The 12,348-nt window shown below is 41.6% G+C and overlaps 1 long non-coding RNA gene across 1 annotated transcript; it reads left to right on the top strand.

The window, feature by feature from the left end:
- Positions 1 to 2,106: 2,106 nt before the first annotated feature.
- On the top strand, positions 2,107 to 8,123 carry LOC142925629 (uncharacterized). Its single transcript, XR_012942569.1, has 3 exons — positions 2,107 to 2,166; positions 3,412 to 3,448; positions 4,982 to 8,123. It is a non-coding gene; the product is annotated as an uncharacterized LOC142925629 (long non-coding RNA).
- The last annotated feature ends 4,225 nt before the right edge of the window (positions 8,124 to 12,348 follow it).

Below are 12,348 nucleotides of genomic sequence, written 5' to 3'. Positions count from 1 at the left end.
ATGAACGTCATGGGTAGGCTGTGAACAAAAAGGGTTAACTCTCTGTTTTCCACTATTTGAAATTGTTTTAACTTTTTCATCTAAATTGAGTAATGTTAAAAAAGCAGTGGTTTCCATAAACAGATATCTGTAGTGTGTTTTCCAATCCAAATCCCACGGGACAAATGTCTTGTTTCATTTCGGGGGAAACTGCATTACAGAGTTGTAAACTTTTTATTTTTCCATAGAACAAGGGCAAAAGAGCTCACCAAGCCGCATACATCATCCATACAATATACACCAGGTGCAACATAGTCACGAGATAATGCTCTTTATTATCAAAGCCATGCTTGAACACCCAGGCCTCATGCTTTACCCATAATCTCACTATACCTGTGTGCTGTGCGAACTTGCAGCAGTAAATGTGTTATCAAAAAGAAACGAGACAAGAGTCCACAGGCTGCAAAAATAATCAAACCTAAGCAACTGACGACAAATTCTTAAAGTAATGGGAACACACAACCAAGGTGGCCTGCTGCTGTCTTGTTTTAGAGGATTATATTACACGGTCATTTATTAGAAAAAGCAGTGTTTCATGTAATCATGCACATTGCTACAGGATGCTAACCGGCTACATACTTAGAGATCACCAAGACGTCAATATTGTATTAGAACATTTTCCCAATGATTGCCGAGGCTGAGATTTGGGATATGCCAAGTGTGTCTGAAGCACAGACGCCTTGGCTTTCTTTATAGATAGTACATAGAGGACAGTATACGAAGTATTTTACATACATTGTACAATGGTCACTACATATTAATTGTGGCTGAAGCCTTATCACTCAACTCAACATAGTATTTCACGTCGTCAATATTCATGGTATTTTTATTCATTGACAGCTGCTAAAATCTTTTAATGTTAAGTTTGCAAATACATTAACAAAATTAGCATAAGACGTGCCTAATTAATGTGTCCCTGAAGCAATGGCATGAAGATAGCACAGCACTACAGAACTATATAGAAATACTGCAAAGAGCAAGGGACATCACTGGCCCGACTGATTTTATTGTGAAGTCACAAAAATATAATTACTGTATAAAATATTCGTGTTTTTGCAGGTATTTTACAGGACAAATATCACAGGTAAATATGGACGAACTATGCATTTTAAAATGTATTCTGTAGGGCAGCTAGTCGAATAGTATCGGACCAAATTATCATAGGTCAATGACTAAATGTATCTTTGTTATTTAGCCAAAACATAACATTCTGTTTGAGGCAGTGTTAAAGTTTAAGGGGCTGAGATTGTATTTTTGTACGGTAAAGTACTATGCGCTCCTACACCGCTGGCAACGTAGTTCTCTGACATTTGTTTTGTTCAATAAATGCCACTCGGGGGTAAAAGTAAGATCTCCGTCGCCATGGCATTTTGGTGACTGGAAAACAAACATCGCTTCCGATTGTAAAAGCATTACATATTGGTGTCAGTTGGTCACGGCTCACCGGGAAACACTGTCACCTGGCGCAATGCATTGTGTACGCCTGACCTCGTCCTGGGGACTACATTTTCCGTTTGTTTCCGCAGTTGTGCTGTGTAGTGCATACTCGGTGTAGTTCTGTAGATCGCCATGGTGTCCGACGTTTTACTCTGCATGCTGGAAGCGTCGTTTTTTATGGATTGAATGCCAAATATGTCTGTACCATAGTGGACCGCACTGTCTAATGAGGTTAAGCCAATTATGGACTGTGGTGTTTATTGTTTTAGTTCTGAAACAGGTGAGAAGATTCTTCAAATACGGATAAACAATTCCTACGTTTCATCACAAGAAATGTGTGGTATGATTTTGTTTAAATACAAATTTGCGTGTGCATAGTGCAGATTAGCACTGTGCCCCCCTCATTCATTGCAATACTGTGTTGTACGTTGGTACAGTACTGTATTATTCACACTGCCGCGTGTGATGGGGTAAAGTGTGGATATGTCCAGCATGTCTGGCCCGTGTGAAAGAGTAGGCCAAATACACTCGAATGTGGCTGTCTCAGGCCCCCTCTTGTGGAGGCCCTTCCATAATGTATGTAGAATATGTTAAACTTCCTTTGCACTGTGCCTTTTGATAATGCACACAGGCCACCTCAAGACAGACCCTGGCACGCTACCACAGGGTGAAACAGCAATTCAGCTCAGGGTAAGAGGTTACCTTCAAAAGTGCCACAGCAGTGACATTCCATATACTTTCCCTCCCTCGTGTAAGCCTGCCTTTGTTTTATTCATCAACGTCCACTAAATTTCACCGTGCATCCAGTGTAGAACGGGGAACAATGCCGCAGAGACGATATGAGCTCTTGTATCTTGACTCGCAAATTTTGGCGTGAGCGTTAAGCGTTCTACGCCAATTCTCAGGGGCGGCCACCCGTTCATAGAGGCGAACTCGGCGGTGGCCTCGGGCGCCAAGTTAAGTGGAGCGCCAAAAAATACATCGAACATTTTTTTTTCAAATAAAATAACGTACATGTCATTATTTCAATTGTGCGTGTACAGAGGGAATATGAATTATAATTAATTTCTCAAAATTTCTGAGAATGTATTGGTTGGACAGACGGACGGACGAACAACCCACATAATTATGCCTTTGTTTAAACAAATACGCTTAAAAAAATTCAAAGGGAAATAGGAGCAAAATGTTTCACAGTTTATCAAAAACCTCAGCCTAGATCTGCCCTTTGGGGGTACCGATTGCATGGTCCACCCTTGGGCACCAGTTGCTAGCAGCGAGTCTCGGGCCGCCCCTGCCAATTCTACTTCATTGTGTTTGGGATTTAATTTCGACGAGCTGTAGGTAACGCATGTTGATATCTTAAAATACGCAATAAAAAACATGACATTTAGTATGAAATACAGTGTTTGTTACACAAAAGTGCCATTGTTACACACTAAAGCGGTGTGTGTATAACTGTAAGGGGAGTTTTCAATGACAGGATACCTGTTGTGAATGGAGGATGGCATAACACATGAAGTGCCATGCCTTCCAATATGCAACAGATTGATCAAATGGGGCTAGTGACATGAATTAAATGAAGAGATTAATACATTTTCGTTTTGATAAATTGTTTGCGTGTATGTAGAACTTCTTTCGCACCGTACGTAGCCAACCACGCTAATCGGAGGTGCGAGGGATGAACAACAAACTAAACACAAAAGTAACTTAAAATGACGGACATTACTCTATTAAGGTATTATTAGCTTAAGTTTGCTAACTGTAATAATATAATTATGCCAACAATCATAACAAAACAACGTGTAATTTGCATCTTGTGACCTAAAGTTAGTGCTTTGTATGGCTCTCAAATCCCAGCATTTACATTTAAAAAGAAAACCTTTCTATATTATCCACGTAATAATCTGAATTTGCTATGTGCATAATTTATTGTAGATGGGAAGTCAAGATATTTCACGGATGAGATCACCAGGTAAGAGACCTCACAAGTCATGGAACAATCACTGCAGATACACAGAGTCTTATTATTATTATAAAAGGGTTTTCCCCTTTCTGGCAATAAAACAGTTGTGTTAAGATGTTAAAACACCAAACTGAAACCTTTGCAAGGAATCATGTCTGCATTAACGACATATACTTGTGGTGAACATGCAAACAAAAAAACACATGCTCTGACAGTATGTGACGCATTTGCCTTTGAAACTGATTGGTCCACACCAGAGACAGCTTTCTTTAGAGCCTAGTCTCACTAACAGTGTTAGACCAGAGGACGCCAAAAGGAGAACAGCACAAAGACAATGCCACTATCAGGGCATCGAGAGCTCGGGGTGAGCAGTTACATCATGAGGCCTCCTTTGCCAGTATTAAATTGTGATAATAGGGTTTTCCCCTTTCTGGCAATAAAACATTTGTGTTAAGACGTTAAAACACCAAATTGCAAGGAGTCATGTATAAGCCTGACATCTGCTGTACATTTGGAGTTTGCATGTTCTCTACATGGTCGCGTGGGTTCTCTCGTTTTTTTACCTCCACATAGAAACACGCGTTTAGAGTATTTGGCTGCTATATATTTCCACTTGAGCCACTTTCGATGAGCTATCACTTGTAGCCAGGTCTTATTGATGATTGTGTTCAGATTTGTTTTTATTGTGCTTTTTGCACCACTGCCAATGCAGCTTTACCAAATAATTTGTTCAATTAACAATAGTACAATTAAAGATAAATAAGGAAGACGTCTACCACAACAGTCAACTTAATTGAGATGTTCCAGTATGAGCAAAATCCATCTGTCTTGGAAGGTTATCTGCTACAAGTGCAGCCTGTATTGTATCTTCCCGTGGAAATCTCCTTAATGCTACCATCAGAGACCAGAACATTTCCCTGACACCACGGTGCTTAAGGCAGCCTAATTATTTTATCGGATAAAAATGTAAGCAGAATTATTCGAAGAGGAATATCGCCTTAAAAAAACTGCCGACGTGTGTTCCCAGAACTGCATGGCAGAAATGGAGGTAGAAATGTCGACTTCCGACCTTTGGTATTTTGGCGACAAAAAATGCTGAAAAAGCACCCGCACCCTTTCCTGTTAATCATCTTAAAGATTGCAATATGATGGCAACAAGTAAATAAATAATCGGACATTGTTATATTACAATGTTCATGTGGTTGTGTTTCACACCATACATGGAAGTAAAACACAATTGTTTTAACAAATAACTGGTTAACAACACTGTTGCTATGTTATACCAAACCGTATGGCATTTTACATATCAAGTGACTAATTTCCACTCTAAGGGCGGACTCGGACTTACAAAACTAATGCATGGAATTGTACACAGGGATTGTGGCAGATGCACACAGAATCATGCATTCCTCATACAAAGCGTTACACAACACATTTCTGCCCCCTGTTGTCAGCTGGCTGCATGGCTCTGGTTCCACTTGGGAAGTAAACTTCTGTCTGAACGTCTTATGAACAACATTAACACAACATTTACTTTTACAGAAAATGAGCAAAATTACCAGACGCCAACCCCGCCACCTGAATGCGTGTACAGCGTATTGCAATATCCTGCCGCTGCCAATAGTGAAGATCCCAAGACCAAAGAATGATGTTATATATTCCACATGTTGAATCTTGTTACGCCGAGCATTCATTTATATTGCTTCAAAGTAATATTGGTTCCTACACTGTCTTTATGTCCAAAATTGTACAGCATATATTCAGCCTTCCAAATAAGTAACGTTTGATTATATATTTTTCTATCTATAATTATGGGCTAATTCATATGGTATTCACTATATATACAATAATTTAATACGTTGTGTTTTCTCAATGGTTATTATAAACATTAAAACCGATATAAGCAATTTAAAAGTGAAATATTGGTGCATTGGGATAATATGCTCTGTGGATATTTTTATTTGTAGTTAAAATCTCACCCTTCGTTGTGTTCATGTTGACTGTATGCAACATGCAATCAACTCACCTTACTGTAATAGTACAGACGATGCATTTCCAAGTAGATTTACATAGAGGCCGTATGGAACATGTAATGTGTATTTTTGACAAGAAAAATGCTGCAATGTTTATTGTACTATTCTTAGGTTTTTTTTACAAAAAAGTAGAACATGTTTGACACTGAGCAATTATTATATTATCCAAATACGAGCAACAGTATGTGTCCACTAGTCCAGGTTTTGCCAGCGAATTAAATATTGCATGTCTAATTGCTGAGATCGGATACTGTCGTGAAGTAACGGTTAGCACATTGGGAAATCGAGAAGTTGAAACAATGGGGAATGTTATTAAATGTCTTGATCAACGTGGAAGAGTAGACCAAATGCCCTCTAGACTCTAGAGCAACGGTCCCCAACCTTTTTGGCACCAGGGACCGGTTTGTGGAAGACAATTTTGTCACGGACCGGGGGGGGGGTCATCATTGGGTCTTTCCCCCTTTTCAAAGAAGCTCTCCAGCAACGTTTGTTTTTTACTCATTGTGGCTACTAGGGGTTAGCTTGTGGGTTTACCAACACTGTGACTCAGACAAGTGCGCGGTGCGGGAAAGAGGCGCGGACGGAAGTGGTAAATAATACAATAATGGGCGGGCCACGCGCGGACTCACCGCTCTCACCTCCTGCTGCTGTGCGGCCCGGTTCCTAGCAGGCCACGGACCGGTACCGCTCCGCGGCCCGGGGGTTGGGGACCCCTGTTCTAGAGGACCCATTAGTAGAGGCCCTTCCGCCAGCGGTGGCGTGGGCAGGCGAGCCGATTTCAGGGCTGCTCCTTTATCCTTTAACTTCGAAGCGAAGGGAATTGGTACATTACAAACATTCCACTGGAAATGATTCCCAGTTCCTGACTGAACAGGAGACACGATGATGGCTTATTTATAATGTTATTCTTAAAAAAACCTACAATTATATAGAAGAGTGATGAGTTTCGACGAAAACAAAAATCAAATTTTAATCATTGTTTCGCATCGCTTCTTTCGATTTTCGGATCATTTTCATGATGTAATGATTGCATGTATTTGCACTAACAAAGTGACGTCACCCAATCTCACGTGACACCATTGTGGCAGGAAAGGCGAGGAAGTAATGTAATGTGCCATATAGTGCCGTACTTTAAGATCGATTTGAAAAAAAAGTTCAGATGACCAAAAGTTTCGTTTGTAGTCGGCATACACAAGGAACAGTACACAAAATACCTGCACGTCGCTATGCCTCCGTTTGCGTGATTGTAACGTCTGAATCAATTTTACATAAAACTCCAGTAGCTTTCACAATAAAATAACTCTTAAACTCACAAATATTTACACTCCTCAGGTGGGATTTGCTTAGATAACTCCACATCAGCCTCTTGATATTAACCTCCCATTTTAACCGTTTCTGAATTTCACTTAACATAGTTTAAGGGTTTAAATAAATCACGCATCAATGGTTTGACGCACTTAGTGTTTAGTCTTTCTACTTTGAATTCTGTGGTATAAAAACGCATCCGTATTCTCAAGGTCATTCATGAACTCAATAAAGCATACAATTGGTTAAGTAAGTTAATACACATAACACCGGTAGCTTATAGAGGTTCTGCATTGTAGTATTTTTCACTGGCATATCAGAATCATAATTTTATTTTCCTGAATAAATCCGATGAGCTATAAAGTTATGTTTCACAAATGTGCAGTAAGGCACTGGATCCGCAAGTGCTTGTGTTAGGGACAAGCTACTTGGTGACGCTGCTGCCTAACTGGCAGTGGTGCACGAGCACAAAGTACAGGGTGTTTCAAAAAGATGGACCCCAATTTCGAAGCAGTATATTTCACGATGGCAACATGTTACAATTACACAAAAAGTTACAAACGGTTTAATGAGTTATGAATGTTCTATGTGCCCTCCACGTGCTGTACGGACAATATCGAGACGATAGTTGCATTCGTCCCAAACGCCTGTGATTCTGTTTTTGAGGTCATCCAGATTAGTCGCTAATGGTGGCACAAAAACACCACGGGTCTTTGACGTATCCTCACAAGAAAAAGTTGCAGGGTGTAATGTCTGGAGATCTTGGGGGCCAAGAGTGTAGCGCCAAGTCTTGATGTCCCATGCCACCTATCCAACGTTGAGGCAGTATTGTCTTGCCAATGACTGAGGCTAGGGGCTGTTTGTGCGCTGGGAGAGGCATCTCGCGGTAATCATTTGAAACTCTATGCCCCGCCCTCTATATGCCCCGCCCTCTCTATGCCCCGCCCTTTGAAGTGGTAAGAGTTTCATTCATGGGCGATTCGTGGTTGCAAAGATATAGCGATTTCTATTCAGGTCCATTTTTTGAAACACCCTGTACATTACACTGCCTTAAGATAAAAAAAACCTTAACAATTGGCGATTATTCGCCGATTATTAATAATCCATATTGCCATCTCTGTTTATGTGCTATAGTGAAGAGCCATTATTTGAAACGTCGCCAATTTTATTTATTTTAAGGCAGTGTTATTGACGAATGTGTTGAGTTGTGTGCTCGGGACAGATGGCCTCTAATATGTGGTAGCCCTGCAGTAGTTGGATAAACCACAGACGAACTCAGCAAGGACACGATGATGTACGCCGAGCCACGCTTTTTTTTCATGGAAATATATTTGGTTTAATACTGATGACGTGTATGCACTCTTTCGATTTCTCCTGTGACGCGATTGTTTTTCCTTCTGATTCCTATTTGCTTAATTTTTTGTTCTGCCTGTGTTTGCGGTTTTTGCTTTTGTAACGTTGGTGACCTGGCTTGCACTTACAAGTGAGACTCATCCTGGTCTCTTGACTGAACAAAATAAACGTGAAACTTGAAATTGTCCCAAAATGAGTCTGTACACAGGCAGTAATACATATGACATGACTGGAACCATAGACTGTACTGTAATTAGGTGGTAGATGGAGATAAAGGCGGAATTATTGACTGGAGGCCCTTCCGTCACTGCTGGCAGAGGGGCCTCCACTTCAGGGAGCTCTCTAGAGGCCTACTCGCCGTTATTTTGGATGCTCTTCTACACTGGCCAGATGTCTTAGAAGTCGGAGTACCCACATTTTACACCACCACACGCAACCGGCCAATCGAATAACTATCATTTAGTAATTACGTTATTTTACGATTCGCCTATGTCTTATTGATTGAGTGTATTATTCCATTAGTGCTTATACTAGCGAGCTGCGTGGGATGACTTGCGGTACCACCACCAACAGCAGCACTGGAGCTCACTCTGCGGGTGTCTGCATTTTCTTCACCCTCGTCAGCTGCCCAAAGCCATTCCCCTCCACTGTAGCAGCGTGACATCACTGGCCACAATATCCTGGAAAAAAGTGCACATAGAGTGCTAACGAGGCAGCCGCAATTGCGGCTGCCTCGTTGGCATGGGCATGGGCTAAGCGGGTGTGGTAATAACGCCGTAATTTTAACAGAATTTTCCACTTTATTGCCATTATTACATCGCTCGTCACTCTTAGGTGATTTTAATATTCATGTTGATTTGCGGAGGATTTGTTTTCCTATTCTGGAATGTGTTGGTTTCATCCCAACATGCGAACTCTCCCACTCGCAATCTTGGTCATACCCTTGATCTAGTTATTACGTCTGGCTTGCCCATGTTACATTTAAAGTCGTGCAATGTTGTTTTATCTGATCACTCGATTTGTCACTTTCCTTGACCGGAATCAAACGTACCATCAACTACATGAACTTAAAATCTACAAACACAACGACGTATGCCGAGTCAATTTCGACATCCTTACTCTAAAACTTTCAGTTTTATTCTTTGGAAGACAAGTTTCTTCTCTATAATTCATCACAGTCTAATACTTGACTCTTTGGTGCAACTTAAATCGCGTCTTGTATACTTACAATCGGCGATCTCCCCGGGACACTGACCATCTGCGCCCCTTAAACACATCGGGGAGAAAGCTTGAGCGTAGAGGGATAGAAGTCTGGAGATATTTTCAGATATACTGTAGAAGCAACGTCGGGATATTTATAGGGATGCCTTAAATTTGACAAGATCTGCAGTCTTTATGCTCATAACGGATGGATATAGAAACCCAATAACTTTTTTTCAACAATTGATCAAATGTTCAAATCTAATTATAAACCAATCTTAGATGGTTCCATCGTCTAATGCAATACGTTTCTTGAATGTTTTCATTCCAAAATGTATTCCACTAAAAATAAACTATAACATTTTTTATTGAAACTAAACCCTTTTTTCTTTTGCTAGGTAAAGCCCACGGAGTTAATTTAAGCCCTTTTTCAGAAGTGACCTGGCCATAAATGATAACTCAACGAAGTGGCTTATCATGCGGACATTTATAGCAGCCTAATACTATAAACGCATGTTTCTAAATGTGGAGCGAAAACCCGCAAGTACCGGAGAACGAGGAGAACATGCGAACTCCAAATATAGACATTAATTTAGGGATCGAACCCACAACCTCCTGTATACGAGGCGAGGTAGTTAACGTCTCGCCACCGTGGCACCATACGTACCTGTATGGTGAACTTCTTTCGCACCGTACGTAACCAACCGTACTAATTGGAAGTTCGCGGGGGAAGGACAACAAACTAAACACAACAAGCAAGGACATCGACCCTGCTTGTTGTGTTGGGGAAAGCCTTGGGGAAAGACCGCAGTCCCCTTGGAAAGGGATCTCCTCGGGTGACCTTTATGTGCTCTGGCTTCAACCCCATATATCTAACATACTCTTTTACCACGGGGGTTCTAAAATCCATTCTTGGCTGCAAAAATGCAATTTACGTCTGGTATAGAAATAATGTGAGGCTGATCGATGCTCATGGATAGTTACGTCTGCTTACTCTGAGGATGTTGAGACTGCTGCTGAACCCTGGAGTTTGCCACAAAGGGATGAGGCTTTACTATCAGCCCCACCACTTGGGTACTTTGTCATCAAACAGCCCTCTGTTCACACTCTCCATGAGTAATGGGGTGGTTGTAGAGAGGGTGGAGGAATTCTCGTACCTCGGGCAGTACGTTCGTGATTCCATCATGTGGGAAGAGGGGGGACTGATGCAGATGGCTTTGGGACACCTCAATCAGGGTCGGGGTCGGGATCGAACCCACAGCCTCCTGTATACCAGGCGAAGTAGTTAACATTTCGCCACCGTGTTTTGCCACGAAGCAAAACATGATTTGCCTCTCCACTCCTTAATCACAATCCACTGATTTTTTTTCCTGGAATTTCTTTGACACATCTCTAACCTTGCCTCGAGAGTAAAGCCTACAACTTGTGCTCTAAATCATATTCTAACTTCTCTGGTGGTATCGGTTTTCCATGCAATTTGTCCCTTGGTTATGCCTATCATGGGGTACCACGGTGGTTCCTCATGCTTTTAAATTGGCTACCGTTATGCCATTACTTAAGAAACCACATCTTGAATCCTGAAAGTCTAGCAAATTATGGGCCAACATTTAATCTACCTTTTTGTCTAAAATTATTGAGCATGTGGTGGCTCAGTCGGGCTTTAAAGCGATGCATAGTACAGAAGCAGCACTTGTTAAAGTTGTACATTATGTATTTATGATTGCCGATTCCGGTGGACGAGCCATCTTGGCCCTTCTCGATCTTAGTGTTGCTTTCGACACTCTGGATCATTTTAATTTGCGAAATCGTCTTGAGACTTCTGTAGGCATCTCAGGTACTGCTCTTTGTTGACTCATGTCATACTTGTCCAAAAGAGAGCAGTTTGTCTCAATGGGTGACTTTATCTGTTAATGGTTTAGTGTCCTCGGGGATTCCTCAAGGCTCGATGTTGTTCAGCCTCTATATGCTACCTCTTGGCCACATGTTTCGTCGTCGTGGCTAAAATATTCACTTTTATGCTGACTACTACTACAGATGTATCTTAAGACTACGACTCATACTAAAGTAGCAGCTTCCATACTTTAACGTTGTCTTGCTGAGGTCAAGTCGTGGATGCACCTAAACTTGAAACAATTCAATTGTGCCAAGACAGAGATCATGTTGTTGGGCTCTCCACATCAAGTGCATAAATTGGATGGTTTTAGTTTGGCCATAGACGGGACTGTAATTCGGTGTTTCTCCGAGGTCAGATATTTGGGTGTTATTCTGGACCCCAGTTTGACATGTCAACTTTTGTAATCTTACATCCATTACCAAAATCTCTTGTTTTTTAATTTACGCAACACCGCTCAACTTAGACCCCCATGCTGTCCCTTCCATGATCTTGGTGCATGCCTTTAATTAATCAAGGTTGGATTACTGCAGCAATGCCTTGATTCCTGGCGTCTCTAAAAGTGTTTTCAATAGACTACAATATATATCGAAAACTCAGCTGCGTGGGTTTTAACCAGATCTAAATTGTGACCATATTACTCCTCCTCTTTCCTCCCTGCGCTGGCTTCTTGTAAAGTACAGAATCGACTTTCAGGTTCTTATTCTCACATCTGAGGCCTTGAACGAGCTAGCTGCTAAATATTCCACCGATCCGCTTAAGTTGTATATTCCACTACGTAAACTTAGATCTGCTTATTTCGGTCGACTCATTATTCCAAAGAGTGTTGTTGTTCTGTGGGAGAAGACGGAGCTTTTTGCAGCCAGGCTCCGCGATTGTGGAATTCCCTTCTGTTACACTTTTTTAAAATCTCGTCTTATAACTCACCTGCATTTACACACAGGCTTTCTCGGTTAACATAAACTTCGTCTACTATCATCTCCCAGTGAACCACCACGGCCCTCCTGGCCGCGCGGGGGCAGTGCCAGATCGAGAGGCACGCAACGTGGTCAAAACACTTTGGCAGGCACAACACCTCTGCACAAAAACCGCAGGCACTGCACAGGGGAGACCTCCACGGTCCGTCC

This window comes from Petromyzon marinus, chromosome 22 (genome assembly GCF_048934315.1).
Source record: "Petromyzon marinus isolate PM22_M1 ecotype Great Lakes invasive population chromosome 22, UKy_Petmar_22M1.pri1.0, whole genome shotgun sequence".
Classification (NCBI taxonomy): Eukaryota; Metazoa; Chordata; class Hyperoartia; order Petromyzontiformes; family Petromyzontidae; genus Petromyzon; species Petromyzon marinus.
This window is presented reverse-complemented; position numbering and strand designations above follow the sequence as displayed.